The sequence below is a fragment of the Numida meleagris genome, chromosome 1, assembly GCF_002078875.1.
Source record: "Numida meleagris isolate 19003 breed g44 Domestic line chromosome 1, NumMel1.0, whole genome shotgun sequence".
Classification (NCBI taxonomy): domain Eukaryota; kingdom Metazoa; phylum Chordata; class Aves; order Galliformes; family Numididae; genus Numida; species Numida meleagris.
In genome coordinates this window covers 146,518,913-146,536,587 of record NC_034409.1, presented here as the reverse complement: position 1 = coordinate 146,536,587, position 17,675 = coordinate 146,518,913, and the positions used below count along the sequence as shown (strand labels likewise).

At 36.4% G+C, this 17,675-nt stretch overlaps 1 long non-coding RNA gene across 1 annotated transcript in view; it reads left to right on the top strand.

Moving 5' to 3' along the window:
• The window catches only part of LOC110408191, a 72,064-nt gene that overhangs the window by 37,508 nt on the left and 16,881 nt on the right, over positions 1-17,675 (top strand). The gene's annotated exons all lie outside the window — the stretch shown is intronic.

Here is a 17,675-nt window from a genome sequence, read left to right as displayed (position 1 = left end):
TTATTGAATCTGAGACAATTACGAGATTTTAGTTCTTTCTATTGTTTATAAGAAATACAATATACAAACAATACTTATATATATGCACATTTGTACAACAGCACATAAAGAGCTTTAAATGAAAATATCTAAATATATTTGTAAAAAAAATTGTTGTCATTATTTTTATTGGAATTGACATCTTAAAGCTCAATCTAATTGTATAAAATCTTTAGTAAGCAATAGAGGCATTATTTTAGTAGTATGAATAAAATTTCTTTTTATTAAAATGGACATACAGTGCAAATATTCCACTTTTTCCCACTGAAAAAGAGGAAACCTCTCTAGAATATTTTATAACATAGTAATATTCTTGACTTCTTGCCATGAAAGACCAAGTCTGAAAATATTCCTTTTTTGTTTGATATACGTGCTGTGGTTAGTTTACTTTTTTATCTTTATTACTAAAGATAATGGCAAATATAACATTAATCCCGATTTCTGCTTTAGTACGTCAGCTCACATGGTTTGTTTTAAAACAGAGATGAAATGAAAAATAATAACATTCAAAGAACAGCATCATAGTTTGTCACGTATGTGTTTGTGCCAAGTTATGTTTTTATCAAATTAGAAAGTTTAGTGGTCATTACCAAAAAATGATCCTCAGCTGACTCACAAATTTCTACTAATTGAAGAAAAAAAAATCAGTTAACAGATATTTAATTCAAATATAGAAACTATTATTTTCAACCTTCCATACAACTACCCACATTTCTATTCACTCACCAGTATGCCTAAGCTCTGCATCATCCCATTGATATGGTTACAATAAGTTATTTTTTAATACAGTAGATTACAGTGCATTGTCATCTCAGTTTTCTTCACTTTTCTTTAGATACATATCTCCTCTTTTCAGCACACAAATAAGACACTATATACTAAGATTACTGGTCTGCATGGTAATTCAGTGTTACTCAATTAGACATTTGCATTCCTATTGTGGTCAAAAGGAAGTTATATGTTTTTGTGATGACTGGTGAAGATCACTTTAAAGAGGCACAAGTGCATCAAGATATTTCTGAATAAGGAACCATTTGTCTTGTTTTCTTGTTATTTAAAAAATGTATTGTGTTTTTTCTTTCTTGAGCTAAGGAGATTAAAAAGATCCATAACATTAAAGAAAAATAAATGGGAAAAAAAATCTGTCATTTCCTGAGGGGGAAAAAGAAAAAATGCTACTATGATAAAATACTAAGGTTCTGGAAATACGCTGATGAAAATATCCACGTACTTCTGAATATTTACCATATTCTTCAGGATACTATAACAAACAGTACTTCTCTGCCTTCTCCACGTTTTCTCAAGTTCTGTTCCAAAGCACGTTCAGAAAACTTCTTTTCCTTTCTCTGTTAGGTATCTGTTTTGGTGTGCAAAGAAAATAATTCATATGTTTAAACTCACTTTTATTAGCAGTTTAAATGTTCTAAACTGTCATAGGCTGCTGCTACACCAACAAATAAGGCGCTGTAATAGAGAAGAATCTGCTGAATGAAATTCTGAGAACCTGACATTTACACTATATGATTCTCAGGGTATGGAAATAAAGTCTAAATCTTTTCAAAGACTTATGCTTCAGCAGGTTAGCTGATAAGTATTAAAAAAACAAGAGCAGACACACATCACTTTGTGACAGCCTCTGAAAGTCACTTGGGAAAGCCAAGCATGACTAAAACACATCTGTTTAGGCACCTGAATCTCCCAAAAGCTGAGAATTATTTTGTAGATCAGAAGGGTGAATATCCTTCTCATTTCCACTGTTCTATACAGTCATTAAAAGGGAATGCCATAGGAATATTCATCTTCTGTCATTTAGTCATTTTTGTAGTCTTAAAACTTATTAGACAGTGTGTTTATATATTGCAATTGTACAAATCCATTTATATTTTGATATACAAATATAGCAAGATTGCTTTTTTCTTATTTTTTTTTTTTTTTTGTTAATAACTTTTACTCTATGTGTGTTGTGCCAACACTGAAACTACATTCTAATTCCAGTCTACAGAAAATCGTCAGTGTTGGAAATGTATTTCAGACTGTAGTTCCAGAAACAATTTATTTGAAAAACTTTTCTCAAACATCTGCATTAAGGAAATCAGCTCGTGTTTTTCAAGTTGTTGTTCTTACTCACTATCTTGAAAATTTTTACTTACTAGGAACCATTTTTTTCAGAGGATTTTCGCTGAGTTTATTTCATGACTTTTTATGCAGTACTGTCTCTACTGCTCATTCTGAAGTTGTTGTAGTATATTTGGGATATTTGGAAGGACCAGAATATTCCTTAAATAAAAGATTTTCAAACATCTTAAGCCCTTTTCTTTGGTTTTATATTAATGTGTATCCCTTTGCTCCTTACTCCTTTATTTCTTTGTTCTATTGTGTGATACATAGAGCCTTATTCTGACTGGTGCTCCATTTGCAAAAGGTAAATTACAGAGCTTTTTCATATAACTTAAATAACGATTTACGTTTACCAAAGGTAAACATGCATATTCGAACATTTTACTCTGGCTTCTTTAGAAGATAATACAGGATAACTGTTTAACTGATTGTAATACAGATTTTATTGCAGGTCAATTCATTTAAAGAATTTATTTATCTTTACTGAATATAAACAAAGTCTCGATTGAGAAGCTTAAAGTACGTACCAGGCATTATGTTGACAGAAGAAAGCTAGTGTGGAAAAGTACTATAAGAAATGCTGACTTCTGTAAATGGCATTGATTTCACTGTTCTGTGTCTGAAAATATGAAAATCCTTTACCATGTTGGCAAATGTGGAAAAACACACAGAAAAAAGACCAGAAACAGAGAAAGCTGGAATTCATATGACATAAATGAATATTCTTCATGTCACATAAACATTAAGATATTAATGTACAGAAGTTTAGTCTTTGTAATTACTTTTGAAAATGCCAGTAGGTTTTACTGATTAACAACTGTATCCAAATAAAAGATTTTTTCCTGTTTACTTGTTATTTGGAAGGGCTTTTTGAACAGGAGGAGTTCTTATTTATATGTTTTTTTGTTCGTTTGTTTATTTTTTTCTGATTCCCCAGTGAACTGTTGAAAAATATGTTTAATTTATCACAGAAAACAGAGTGAAATAAACAGATTCTTACAAATGTCAACTTGGGTAGGCACAATAAGCATCTAAACGTCAGAAAAAAACAGTCAATACAAGTTGGGGGATGAAACAATAGACCACAGCCCTGCCAAAAAAGACCTGGGGGTACTGGTGGATGGGAAGCTGGACACAAGCCAGCAATGTGCCCTTGCAGCCCAGAAAACCAATCATATCCTGCACTGTATCAAAAGAAGCAGGGTCAGCAGGTCAGTGGAGGTGATCCTGCCCCTCTACTCTGTGCCTGTGAGACCTCACCTGGAGTACTGCATCCAGATGTGAGTTCTCAGTACAGGGGAGACATGGACCTGCTGGAGTGTGTCCAGAATAGGGTTACAAAAATGATCCAAGCTTGGAACATCTCTTCTCTGAGGACAGACTGAGAGAACTGCGGCTCTTTAGCCTGGAGAAGAGAAGGCTCCAAGGTGACTGGACACTCGTCGATGCTTTCTGAATGTTTATGGAGGTCAGACAATGGATGTTAGCATAGAGAAGTGGTAGGTGGTGCATTTCAACAATGGTGACAGTGACAGTGAGTCACCTCTACTTTTGCAGATTTCTACAAGCCTGGCATGCAGGCTTTTATTCCTAGTTGGAGAAAATTCTGACCTAAGAGTTGCTGTAGCTGAGAATTTACTCTATCAATTAGTGTCATTGTTTTTTTTATTATTATTATTCTGTTGGATTTCCCATGGAAATAAGTAGGAGGCACTACTTTCGTAGCTACCTATGTATTTTCCATGTTGAGAATCACCATCAATCCACCTAGTAACTTTCTTGGCAAGAAAAGGACCTGAAAAATGATAGTGAAGTAAACATTTCTGAAAATTATTTTTTGATCAAAAATCTTATTGCCTTCAATTTTCTATGCTTGTCTCATTTTTATCAGTTTATTAATGTAATATTTTGTTCAGTGTTATGATAACAGAATAGTAAAATCAGACTAAAATTCAAAAGCAGTGTACTTAATCTCCTACTATAAATGTACTGATAATTGAATAATATATTTTGTTACTTAGTGGTCAGAAATTGAATAATGAAGAAATATGTTGAAATCAAAATTTAATCCTGAAGCTATCAAATCAAATTTTTTCATTTGCATAAAATTATTATATTTCTGATTGCACAGGTGGTTCTTCTGTTATATCAGAAGAAGCAATATTTGTATTAATATGTAAAAAATACTCCCAAGAAATTATGTCAAGGTTCTGGTTCACCTGAAATTTGCTAATGTTGTATGCTATTGCAGTATACTATGTAGTTTGCATTTGTGGAGAGAAAACAAGGAAAGCCAAAGCTCAGCTTGAATTCACACTGGCCGTTGTGGTGTCTTTTGAAGTATGTCAATATCAAGTAGAGTTCTAAGGAAAATGTCAGACTGGTATTTGATGAAGATGGTCACTTAACAAGCAGAGCTGAGGAAAAAACAGAGTCATGTAATGCCTTTTTACCTCAATTTTTAATATTAGCAAATGTTTTTGGGCTGCCTGGTCCTCTGAGTTTGTTGATCATGACTAAGGAAGAAGCGATGACTTTCTATTTTTGCCACCAAAATTGTAAGGGAACAATTTTATCAGCTTAATGTTCATAAGTCCAGGGGAGTTATGGCATTTGTGCTGGAGTACTGAAGGACTTAGTACATTATAGCTGGATTCCTCTCAACGATATACCAAATACAAAAGTCTTTGGAGTCTGGAGAGGTTCCTGTTAACTAGAAGCTAGCCAGTGTACTACTGATCTATGAGAGGGGCATGAGAGAAGACCATAGAAACTACAGATCTGTTGATTAAATGTAGTACCCGGAAAAATTGTATCGAAGATTATCCTTGGGTGCTGCTGGAAGGCAGTTAAAGAACAAAGCTATTATCAGGTGTAATCAACAGGAGTTCATAAAGGAAATGTTCTGCCTTAGTAATTTGCATCCTTCTGTGACTTAGTGAATGAGGGAAAGAAAGTAAATGTAATAATTCTGATTTTAGTAGGGCTTTTGATACTGCCACTCTCAATATTCTTCTGGACAAACTGTCCACCTATGAGATGAACAGGTTCATGTCATGCTGGGTGACGAATGGGTTCAACAGTAGAGCTCAAAAAGTCTTAGTGAATGGGACTTGATCTGGCTGGCAAACAGTCACTAGTGATGTTCCCTAGGGCTCAATTTAGGGCCATTTCTGTCCGTAGTACTTTTATCAATCTTGATGCAGTAGTTGATTGCATCCTTAGCCAGTTTGCTGGCAGTAGCAAAGTAGGAGGTGCTTTTGACCCTTCTGAGTGACAAGAGGCCTTGAAGGGGGAGCTAGATAGACTGGAATATTAGACAATCATCAGTAGCATGAAGTTCAGCAAAGGAAAATGCTACATTCTACACCTGGGATGAAGTAATGCCAAAGTATAGACTGGGAGAGGACTAGCTGGAGAGCAACTCAGCAGAAAGGGATCAGGCTGATCAACTGGAAGCTCAGTACAAGTCAGTAGTGTGCTCTGGCAGCCAAGAGGGTAATCTTCGTTTCAGATGGGATAGAGTAAATTTTCTTTATAATGGCTAGAAAGATCCTCCCTGGAGCCATTCAAGGCCAGGCTGGATGGGGCTCTGGGCAGCCTGATCTAGTGGCTGGCGACCCTGCACTCAGCAGGGGGGTTGAGACTAGATGATCTTTGAGGTCCTTTTCAACCCAGGCCATTCTATGATTTTATGATTGTATGATACAGTTTTGAACTGTCTTGTCAGCAAGGGGGCTAGAAGCGCTCAGTAAGATGGGAGGAGACAGAACGAGGAGAGCTGACATAAACTGACCAAAGGGATATCCCATACCATGTGACATCATGTAGAACAACAAAACTGGAGGGAGGTGTCTGTGTGGCGCTGCCGCTCCTTGGGAACTGGCTGGATATCAGTCAGTGGGTGGTGAGTAATTACATTTTGTATCACTTGTTCCATATATTCTTTTATCATTACTTCTTCCCTCCTTTTCTGTTTTTTTTTTTTTTTTTTTTTTTTTGTCTTTATATCAACTCATGGATTTTACATTTTTTTTTTTTTTTATTCTCTCCACCATCTCAGTGGACAGGAGTAAATGAATAGCTGTTTGTCTGAATTAGCTGCCTGCCAGGTTAAACCAGAACAAGAGCAGGTGGTTGATGCTTCATTCTTGCCAAGTGTTCAAGAAGCTTTTCTAAAACACCCCTAATAATAGTTTTCTAACTTTTAGTTATCCCTGAAGAGGTCAGTTAGTTGCACCCAATGGTCTTTGTAGGATTCTTCCAACTGAACTATTATAGTCTATTCCAATTTATTTTGTTCTATTTACTTTGGTTCCATGCTAGTACAACAGCAAAATTCAATTCTCATTTCTAAATAATGTGAAGGCCTAATGAATGCTACCATTTTAAAATCTTACCATTATAATCACTGTGCAATTGTACATTATTGGAAAAAAAAGTTTCTGTATTTGTATTTGTATTTTTTGTATTATAAGTGACAAATACTGCTGGATTTTTCTTGTTTGCTTGTTTATTCCAATACATTTCTGCCTTTATTTTCTTATAGGACTTTGTTCATAATTTCGGTGTCTCGCTGCGGCAAAGTCATTCCTCTTAAATATTAAATCAAACTAAATCATTCAAAATGCCTGCAGTACAAGGGACAAAATTGCTATGCATGAAAAGGTTTTAATAGTTTTCTTACAGATAAAAGGTTATTATGGTTCCTTAGAGACTCTCATCATTTCAGGGATTTAAATATTTCTGAGGTTTCAAATTTTCAGATATAAAATCCAAAGGAAGAATTTCTCATGTAACTGAGATAGTATCAAAAACACTATTATAATTTGTCAAGAAAAATGATTATATACAGTATATTTCCTTCTTTGTAATCTCATAAACTCAGTCATCTTTTCAGCCAAATTGTTTACAAAATGATTTTTTTTATTTATTTATTTATTTATTTATTTATTTATTTATTTATTTATTTTGCACCACATAACAAGGAGCAGGAACACCACCATTATCTCAGTGAATGTCAAACCAAGAAGTACTGAGCTACAGAGAACCCTTGCTCACATTACTGAGTTTCATCATGTTTCTTCTTAGAATATTTCCTCTTTTCTTCACTGAGAGATTCAGCGTTACCAAAGTGCTACCAAAAAAAGTGAATCTTGGAAAGATTTCTGAGAAGTCAAAAATAACTTTGTTATTTGAAGTATCAAAGATATTCCACGTTTCACATCCTCAAGCAAATCATAGCACTTTAACACATGCTTCTTCTTTGTATCTTAATAAAAGATTTGTAGCCAGTATCTGAAAGGATTTCTTAGTTACACCCTGATTCTATGTTGTTCCAATGGGATTGATCTTTGATACTTTTAATTTTACACAGTTTCTGTAACAGTAGCTATTCTGTGTACAACATTTACTGATTTAATGATTAATGATACTGGCAGCTAGATCTGTAACAGTGTTTAACTTCAAAAAAACTTGTAGTTTTTATTATTCTGATTCTTATTAGAGCTGCTATAGCAATCAAATGAGCAAAAATGGACTGTAAACAGAACATGCATGCTTGTTGCAAATTTGAGTATACAAGATAACTTTTCCAGATATTATTAGGTAGCTTTATTCTGACTTCCATCTTGTTTGCCTGTTCAATTTAATGAGATACTCAGGAATGCCAGTGTGTCATGAAGGCCCTTCATAAATCAATACATATTAAAATTTCATAGCATAGGAATTTACTATCTCACTGCCTGCTGTCTTTCCTAACTAGGTACACTATTTCTTCAAAATTTTCATTTTTCATTTTTAATTGAATTAATTTTTAATTTGATTTCTTTCATTTCTAACTTTCAGTCCTCTAAACAAAAGATTCCTAAGATTCTGGGTTCAATTTTAAAGAATTTCTTGGTCTCCTGTGAGAACGAGACTGATCCTGAATATTCTGTCAGATATAAACATGTATGACAGACAGTGTACAAGATACCGATGCTTTAAATACAGAAAAGTACTACACCAAAGCAGAGCCTTTAGGGAAACCACCACTGAATTTGTCAAAGAGCTGGTTTTGCTGCCAAGATACCTGCACAGGCTTTAAAATTACTGAGAATATTTCTGTCTAAGTAAGGGAAAATTCACATTGTTTGAGACTTCAAGCAAGACATGTTTTTACCAGACAGTTTATGCTGGATAAAACTTATGTAAATGAAACTCCTCACTGACTTCTGCTTGTTATATTCTGTATGCATTATCAATACTAGAACCTGCTTGCAGGAACTATGAGGAGATGTACAGAAGATGAATCTTTCTTAACCAACATGAAAACTAGCTTCAAAATATTCTTAAAAGGTATTGTTTGATAATCCTGAAAAAAAAAAAAAAATCACAACAACTCTAAGAAAGTGTACTCACCAGTTCATTGCCTTCCTCAAGTTTAGGCATCAATATGGCAGTTTACAATTTACATATTTTTTATATTTTAAGTATCCATAAAAGGTTTTCTAACAATATTTTCCGTTTTCTTTTCCTTTTTGGCTTTTGAGTAGTTCTGTAAAGATCATATTAGTTCAAGCACTTTTTTTTTTTTTTTTCTGTCATTTAATATCATCAGTGTATCTGTTTCTCTCTTGCCTATATTCTTGCAAAGAATGTAGAAGCAGTCTAATGCTTTGGTAATTTTTTTACAGAGTTGTTTGTAGAACTTGACTGAATTTATATACTAAAACTTTTGTGTTTCTGACAACAGGACAGTTGACAACATCTGCAGTTACAGGTTTTGTATTTAGTATTAGTGATTGTTTTCTTATACATGGCATCTAAGAGATAAAGGAATCCACTCAGCTTCACAGGTTGACTTTGTAAAATCAGTATTTTCATTGTCTTTTGTCAGTGCTTTTTCAGATTACATTGTTTTGGATTGAGTTGGCAGGCAGATAAGCAGATGTTTCCTCACCCCCCACTTCCAGTAGGTTGGTGCAGCATCTGAGGCATGGACGTGAATGATACAAATTGTTTATTACAGGTTCTAACATCCCTTATATACATTCACTAGTTTTCTCTTTTAACTTTCCCACCCACTTTTACATGCCAACAAAACATTCCACAAACACTCCTTAACCATGCATGCAGGTGCTTATCCAATTAGAATCATGAGTTGTTCCTTGCCACATGCTCTTCCTCCAATCAGGGTCACTATCACACGGTCATCATAAAGCTTATTTGAGTTTGTTTTTCTCTTCTGGAGGTGTTCTTAGTTCTTAGCCTTGCTTTCTCATGTCATTTATCTTGCTCCGCAGCTTCTGCTCTGGATAGTCTTTCTTGTATTCCCACAGGATTGGGGAAAGAAGAATTAGGGAAAAAAAAAAAAAAACAAACAATAAAGTAGAACTCATGGATCGAGATAAAAAGCATTAACAAAAACAGAAAGGGAAGGAAAAATAACATTAATTGTTATAATACACATATTTATAAAACAAGTGATGCACAACGCAGTTACTCACCACCTGGTGATCCATGTCCAGCCAGTCCCCAAGAAGTGCCCCCTCTCCTTCAACCCAGAGTTTATAGTTCCACATGATGTCATTTGGAATGCAATATCCCTTTGGCCAATGTAGGTCAGCTGTCCTGGTTCTGTCTCCTCCCATGTCCTTGTACCCCCCTCAGCTCCATCCCTGTCAGGACAATACAAGAGTCTCAGAAACTGACATGTCCTTGGCTCCGTAAAGCATTGCTCAGCAACAGCTAAAACATCAGTGTGTTATCAACATTGCTTTCTCCTAAAGTCAAAATATAGCATCATACCAGCCACTATGAAGAAAATCAACTCTGTCCCAGCTGAAACAAGGACAAACATTCTGGAGAAGGTTGCTCTTAATTTCTACTTTTTTTTTTTTTTTTTTTTTTTTTAAGTAAACTCAAAATATTTTTAAAGCACTTTGATTTGAATCATCATGGACCTAATCGTCTTCTAAAACACCTAAAGATTGCTGGTTCCACTGTGATCCTCACAATTTAAAAAAGTGGCTTCCTTCAGTGATCTTTATGTACATATTTCTCTGTACCATAATCTCCAGAAAGCTTTTGGTTTGTTATAATATCTTTTCCTACTAAATACTGCAGAACCTATTTGGAGAATGTCAGATTTCAGCAACAATGTGAAATGTTTTCAGTGGTAGAGATTTTTGTTGTGTGATGAAATACTGAACAAGAAAATTAAAGTATTGTTACTTCATTTTCAATGTAATAAATTAAAACTCTTGAAAGATGTTCTGAAAATATGTAGGCATGTTTAGTTTGCAACATTCTAGTTTGCACACCGAACATCAGTTTGGTGTGCAGTGGGCAGGTGCTAAACATTTTAGTTTAATCAGTAGGTTGATATAACTTTGTGAGGAGTGATTTAAGATATTTATAACTTTAATTAATTAATTATGAAGTGTGAAAATACAAACTATACCATCAGCTTGTTCAATAAATATACTCAGAAGTTCCACATTCTCTCAAAAATAACCATCCAACCACTATCACCACCACTATCACCAAGAACCACAGTTGCTGAATGGCCCTTGTCTATGCCACTTGACAGTTACAATAATCCATGTCCAGGTGATATGCAACTGGATGTAGAAGTAACTTATTACAAAAAGAAGTTCTTCAAATCACGGTCTAAAACATAAAAATGATAGATTTTCACAGCAGGGAACTCAGCTGTAGAAATGACTCTGTTATGGAATGCTTCTTTCTATCTTGCCATTGATAAAGCACAGCAGACTTGTATATAGGTCTTCTTCATTTATTCAGATAGGAATATATAATTAATAACCTACTTATGAACTAAAATGATTGTCTGCAAACTAATACAAAAAATAAACTAACAAACTTGAAGAAGCTAATATACATTTATAACAAATTAAACTAAAAGTTAATGGGTAGAATTATCTAGAGTTACTAAGGGTAAATCACAGAGCTATGGATTGGCTTGGGTTGGAAGGGACATTAAAGATCATCGAGCTCCATATCCTCTACCACGGGTAGAGATGCCACCCACTAGCTCAGGTTGTCCCTCCAGGAATGGAGCATCCATATTTTCTCTGGGCAGCTTGTGCCAGTGCCTCCCCACAAACAGAGCCTAAATTTGCTGTCAAGCATACGTTTCTCTAAGAATCAGCATCAATCAGAATTTTAGTGGAATCAGCACATCAGTTGTCTAGATCAGTGGAGCAAATCAGCTAGTCATAAATGCTCAGTGAATCAAGAAATTGCTTTTCCCCAAGTCACTCAAAAAAGTGAAGACGTCTTCCTGAATCAGATAGACAAACATGGAAGACTATATATGTATATCAGCCCAACATAGAGTATGATAACTGAGCAACAAAGAAAAGGAATTTTGAGGAGAACAAGTTTGAGGCAGATTGAATCCACATCTTCCTTCCTGTCAAATGATATCCAGTGATATGATTATGGCAATATTACACAGATTGGTAACACTGGCATTTTGGTCTTCTGTGCAGTCTGTTTTTCCCTTTCATCGAATTTTAGGCTTCCACCATACACTGTCTCTCATCCATTTCATACCACTAAGAAGGCTGTGGATCTTTCTTGATCTCTGCCTGGTACGGTTATGACTTCTCTTTAACACAACACACAAAATAAACAAAACATACAGTCTGTTACAGACTGTATTGGGTAATATATATCTTTTTTGAATTTTTTTAAACACAGCATGTTGTAACTAGTCCCTCTGAGGTTGATTAATACATACACAATGTACATTTCAATCAACTCAAATTTCCATAAACTACAAAAGAAAAATGTAAACCTGTGCAGAAACTTTCTCTGAATACAATTGATGGCAAATGTGGTCTGAATATATTCCATCATTTTTCCAAAAGTTAAAATAGTAGCAATAAATGCAAATTTTCTTCAGTACGTAACTGATTTCTTAAGCAAAAGGCTAAATCTTCTAATTCAGTAATTCTCATTTTCTTTACAAGGAAAAAATCATATTAAGGCTAGGATGCCTATATTTTTCAATAATGAAAAGGCAGTGAGCCTTCTTTTCGGGAAAACAATAAATATATAAAATTATGTTACTATTATTGCATTTTTTTTTTAATTAAAAAAGGAATTCTTTTGACACGTACTAAGAATGTAGCAAGCCTGTTAGGAGTGGTAGAAAAAGTAAAAGCAGCCTTATTTAAGCACTTCACAAAGTGTGATTCGGATTATTTCTTGCTCTGCTGATGTAAGAAGACACTGGCCTACTTACAGCAATTTAGCATGTTTAAGTCTAGTCAAGAGTGAAGATAGAGTTAATCTTGTAACTTTAGCTACATAGAGCTAGACAATCTCAGAGAAGCTAATCATATAGAACTCCATAATCATGTGGAATCAAGTGGAATCATAGAATCACTTGGGTAGGAAAATATCCCAAAGATCATCTAGTTCTAACCTCTCTGACATGGGCAGGGTTGCCACTCACTCTATCAGGCTGCCCAGGGCCCCATCCAAGATGACCTTGAAGACTTTCAGGGATGGAGCATCCACAGCCTCTCTAGGCAACCTGTTCCAGCACCTCACCACTCTCATGGCAAAGCACTTCCGCCTGACATCCAATCTAACCTTCCCTGCTTGAGCTTAAAACCATTCCCCCTTGTCCTTTCACTGTCTATTTGAGGGCAGCCTGGTCTAGTTGTTGGTGACCCTGCACTCAGCAGGGGGGTTGAAACTCGATGATCTTTGAGGTCCTTTTCAATCCAGACCATTCTATGATTCTATGATTCTATGAAAAAGTTGATTCCTCTCTTCTTTATAATTCCCTTTAAAATACTGCAATGAGATCTCCTCACAGACTTCTTTTCTCCAGGCTGAACAAGCCCAGCTCCCTCAGCCTGTCTTCATAGGGGAGGTGCTCCAGACCTCTGGTTATCTTCGTGGCCCTCATCTGGACCTTCCCCAGCATCTTCACATCTTTCCTGTACTGGAGGCCCCAGACCTGGACGCAGTACTCCAGATGGGGCCTCACAAGGGCAGAATAGAGAGGGACAGTCACCTTCCTGTCCCTTCTGGCCACCCCTCTTCTGATGCAGCCCAGGATACCATTGACCTTCTGAGCTGCAAGAGCACACTGCTGGCCCATCATAAGTTTTTCATCCACCAGGACCCCCAGGTCTTTCTCCACAGGCCCACTCTCAAGGAGTTCTTCTCCCAGTCTGTATACGTACTTGGGATTACTCCGACCCAAGAGCAGAACCTTGTAGAACTTCTACACACAAGTGTATTCTTCAATGTACCAGAAAAGGGGTGTCCAGCAGGGCAAGGGTGTGGATTGTCCCCCTCTACTCTGTCCTATGACTCCATATCTTGAGTATGGCATTCAGGTCTGAGACTCTCACCACAAGAAAGATGTGGAGCTGTTGGAGTGGATCCAGAGAAGAACCACGAATATGATCAGAAGGCTGGAGCACCTCTTCTATGAAGATGGGCTGAAGGAGTTGGGCTTGTTCAGCCTGGAGAAGAGAAGGCTTCAAGGAGACCTAACTGTGGCCTTCCACTACTTAAAGGGAGCTTATAAACACAGGGGACACTAACTTTTTACGCAGCTTGATGACGATAGGACAAGTGGAATAATTTTAAACTAAAAAAAAATGGATATTTAAATTAGATCTTATGAGGAAATTCTTTACACAGAGGATGGTGAGACACTGGAACAAACTGTGTAGAAAAGCTGTAAATGTCCCATGCCTGTAGGTGTTCAAGGTCAGGTTGGATGGAGTTCTCAACATCCTAATCAAGTGAGTGGCAACTCTGACGTCAGGGAAGCTAGAACTGGATGATATTTAAGGTCCCTTCCAAACCAAGTCATATAATGATTGTAAAAGCAAACACCAATACCGTGAGAACTGACAACAGCCTAAGTTAATGTCAATTTTTGGAACTGTGTGTTCAACTTTATTGTGTGATGCTATCTATTAGCTAATATTAGTTTCTATTTTGCTGCCAGAAGAAGTTTTTTTTTTTTTAGGGTACTTATCCACAGAAGAAACTTCTCATGTAAAGGTGAAGAAGCTGCACTGAAGTTTATCCTCTGTTAGCTGTCAGTTCTAATCAGTAGCTTATTTCTGATTTTCTTTTTTCACTTGAATCTATAACTCTCCTGTGAATATTCTTCCAAAGTGAGGACTGATATGAACAGGAATGATGGACTTACCTGATCCAGATCCTTCTCTTGCCATGTGCCTTGGAACATTCTTCTGACAAGGCTGAAGAGGTTGTTCACATTAAGATGAATTGCTAACATGCTGAAGAGCAGCATCCAGCCATAGAATTTAACAGAAACAGAAAAAAATATATATATATAAACAAATGTTAGGAGAAATTTATCTTGCTTCTCATTTTTTTCCTTCTAGTATTTCCGTAGTCAGGATGTATAGATGAAAAGCTTTTTTTTTTTTTTTTTTTTAATGTGTAATGAAATGGGAAAGCTCTCACCAATTGATACTGATACTATGACAAATGATTCCTTAATTTCTGGTACTCAGACCTAAACACTTATGCCCACAAACACGCACTTTCATACTCATTTTTCCAGTAACAGTATGAGACCTGTGGTCTCCTCTGCTGATAAATTTCAAACTCATGGGCTTTCAAGTGTTCCCTATAAGCTGTCTCCTAGACCTCTGTGTCAGGGCCTGACACTAAGGCCCCTGACACTAAAGGCCCCTGACTAAAGAATGATCCTGGGATGGAACAAGTATTCTGACAGTTTTAAAGGAACTGATTTGTGACTGTAGCTGCAAATATCTTGTTTTGTAGAGAGAGCTGACCTTGGTGGTTTATCTTGTTTTTGCAAAGACTTGTTTTGCAAGCAGGTGTTCCACTTGGGCTCTGTATGATGCATTGGCCATGAGGATACAGCGTGCAAGTGGAAAAAACTCTGCAGACCCTGTGGAGAATAAAAGCAGGAGAGAGGCTGCAGTGTGTGAGAGAGGAAAAGTGCACCTTGAAGCAGGGGACGCCCTGCTGGAACTACCTATCGAATCCACTGCTGGCATGTTCCTTCTCTCCTTTTCAGTGGTTTGCCTTCTCTCAAGGGTAGGTAAGTAATAGTGCACTTGCTTAGGGAGTTTCTGCTTCCCCCTTACAGGGATTATCTAAAATGTATGCCTGTGTGTGTATGAGCGTGTGTATGTTGAATAAAACCCATAACCCTCTGTGCTGCTCTCAGTGCATGGTTTGCTTGCCTCTGCTCCTGAGACATCCTGTCTCTCAGATCCAAATGTACCCTGAAACCACATCTTGTTCTATTTGCTAGTTAAATTCTAATTGCTCTGGCTTGAAGTTTGTTAGTAAACTGCACGTATAGATATGTATATACAAGGGCTGCTCAGAAAACAATGTATTCTGTTTTCTTATGTTGGCCCATGATGTCAGAGGTAGATGTTGATGGTATAGCAGTAGAGGTTGAACATTCCTGCCAATCCTACCAATATACTGCTACATTTTGTTGCAATGCAACAGATGGCAACAGAGGGACAGTCTGACAAAATGGCATCTGACATGGAAGTGTGGAATTTAATTCCTGCATGTGGAAAAAATGGCACTCATTGACATTCCTTGATGCTTGCAGAACATTTATGGAGAACAAATAGTGGATGTGAGCACAGTGAAGTGATGGGTGGTACATTTCAGCAGTGGCAACAGTGACGTGAAAGACAAGCCGTGTTCTGAACAGTCATGCAGATTTTTACGAGCATGACATGCAGGCTCTTGTGTATCACTGACAAAAATACATGGCAAAGGCTGGTAATGATATTGAACAGTAGTGTTTAGTAGCTGAGAATTTACTCTATTAAATAGTACTGTTGTGCTCTTTGTATCTGTTGTACTTTCCCTAGAAATAAATAGGAGATATTACTTTTGGAGCAACATATATACACAGGACTCATGTTCTGTGGAAGCACATACATAGCTTGGTCTATCTCATTACTGGCATCCAGATCTCTGGGGCCATGTAAGTCACAGCCTCCCTTCCAGTTGCTGGCACTGCAGCTTTCACAAACATGCATACAGAAAACATGTCAGTGGTTTATGGGTGCTCAGCCTGGCTCTGTGATGAATGGGATGGGGGACCCACAGACCCACACCCCGGGAAAGGGAAAAGGGAAAAAAGGGTAAGGAGATGGCCCTGAGAGCAAAGAACAGCGGCAACAATCTGAGGAGAAACAAACTAATTTACTAAATAAGATATCGGAATGCAAAACAACACACTATAATACAATATAATTACAATTTAAGATAATAAATCCAATACAATGAGAGAGAATGTCCCAAAATCAAGGTAGGCCTTACTCTACTACCGACGATAAGATGGCTGGAGAGCGAGATGCTGCCAGGACGAGAGACGGGCGGAAAGAGAGAAACAAGATCTTGTGATCTGTGAGCTTTTATCTTTCCCTCTGACCAGAAACAGTAACAGAGGAGCTGAAAACAGGACAACTAGTTTTACTGCGTTGATTAAAGCTAGTTTAGCATCTCTGTGGAGTGTTTGCCTGAGCATTTTTTCTTAATTTTCAGTAAGGGAATTTCAATTTTATTTGAAGTACTTTTGTTTTCATCAGCAGAAAAGAAATGTGAACTATGATATAAAGAATATTTTATCTTTCATCATCTGAACAGAAAGCCCTCAAGCTTATAAACTGCATTTTCCTCTTATGATGATGATTTATACTTGTGGTTTGTGCCTGTTTCCCTGAGGTTATCCAGGTGTATATGACATCACATAAACCATTCTTTACCCACTATATTTGGAATTTTTAGTTTCTTGCCTTAAGTAAACATTCAAAAGAGATACAGAGATCACTTCTACCCAATTTCAAGTTAAATAAGGACACATATTATCTGTGAAATCTAGGAATGAGGAATTGTAATCTAGAAGCTTGCTGCAGAAAAGTATCATTGCTGAGTTCAGATGAGGAACTTGAAGCTGTTAAAAGCCTATTCTTTTGTTTGTTAATTTTTTATTTGAGCATTGCTATGTGAAATAATTTGGAAATCATTCAAAAGCCACATATAATTATTACAAGCAAATAGAAGTTCTGCTTTGTGCCTACATTCAATTATCTATCAAATCACATGAAATCAAGTGTTATTTCCCCCTATTTTAACAATTATAATCACATCACTGTCAAAAACTGGGCAACAGTAACTTAGAATATTTTAAAGATGGTCATATTATCTGATTTCACCTAAGTTAAGTTTCCTTTTTCTGCTTGACAGATATCTGGTTTGCTTTTTATTGTAAAATCTACCATTTCAACACTTTCTCTTTGGTAATCAGGATTGGTCTGTAAATCCCCAGGAAATAAACACATTAATAATGATTCAATATGAATGAATAAGAAAATAAGAAGCTCACTGCACTGCCAAACAATAGAACAAGTGTTATCTATAATTGCTGTTTCAGATTATGTCTGGAACTTTTCTCACAATTTCTTTAAAGCTGCCTTAAATTATCTTATTTCCTAAAG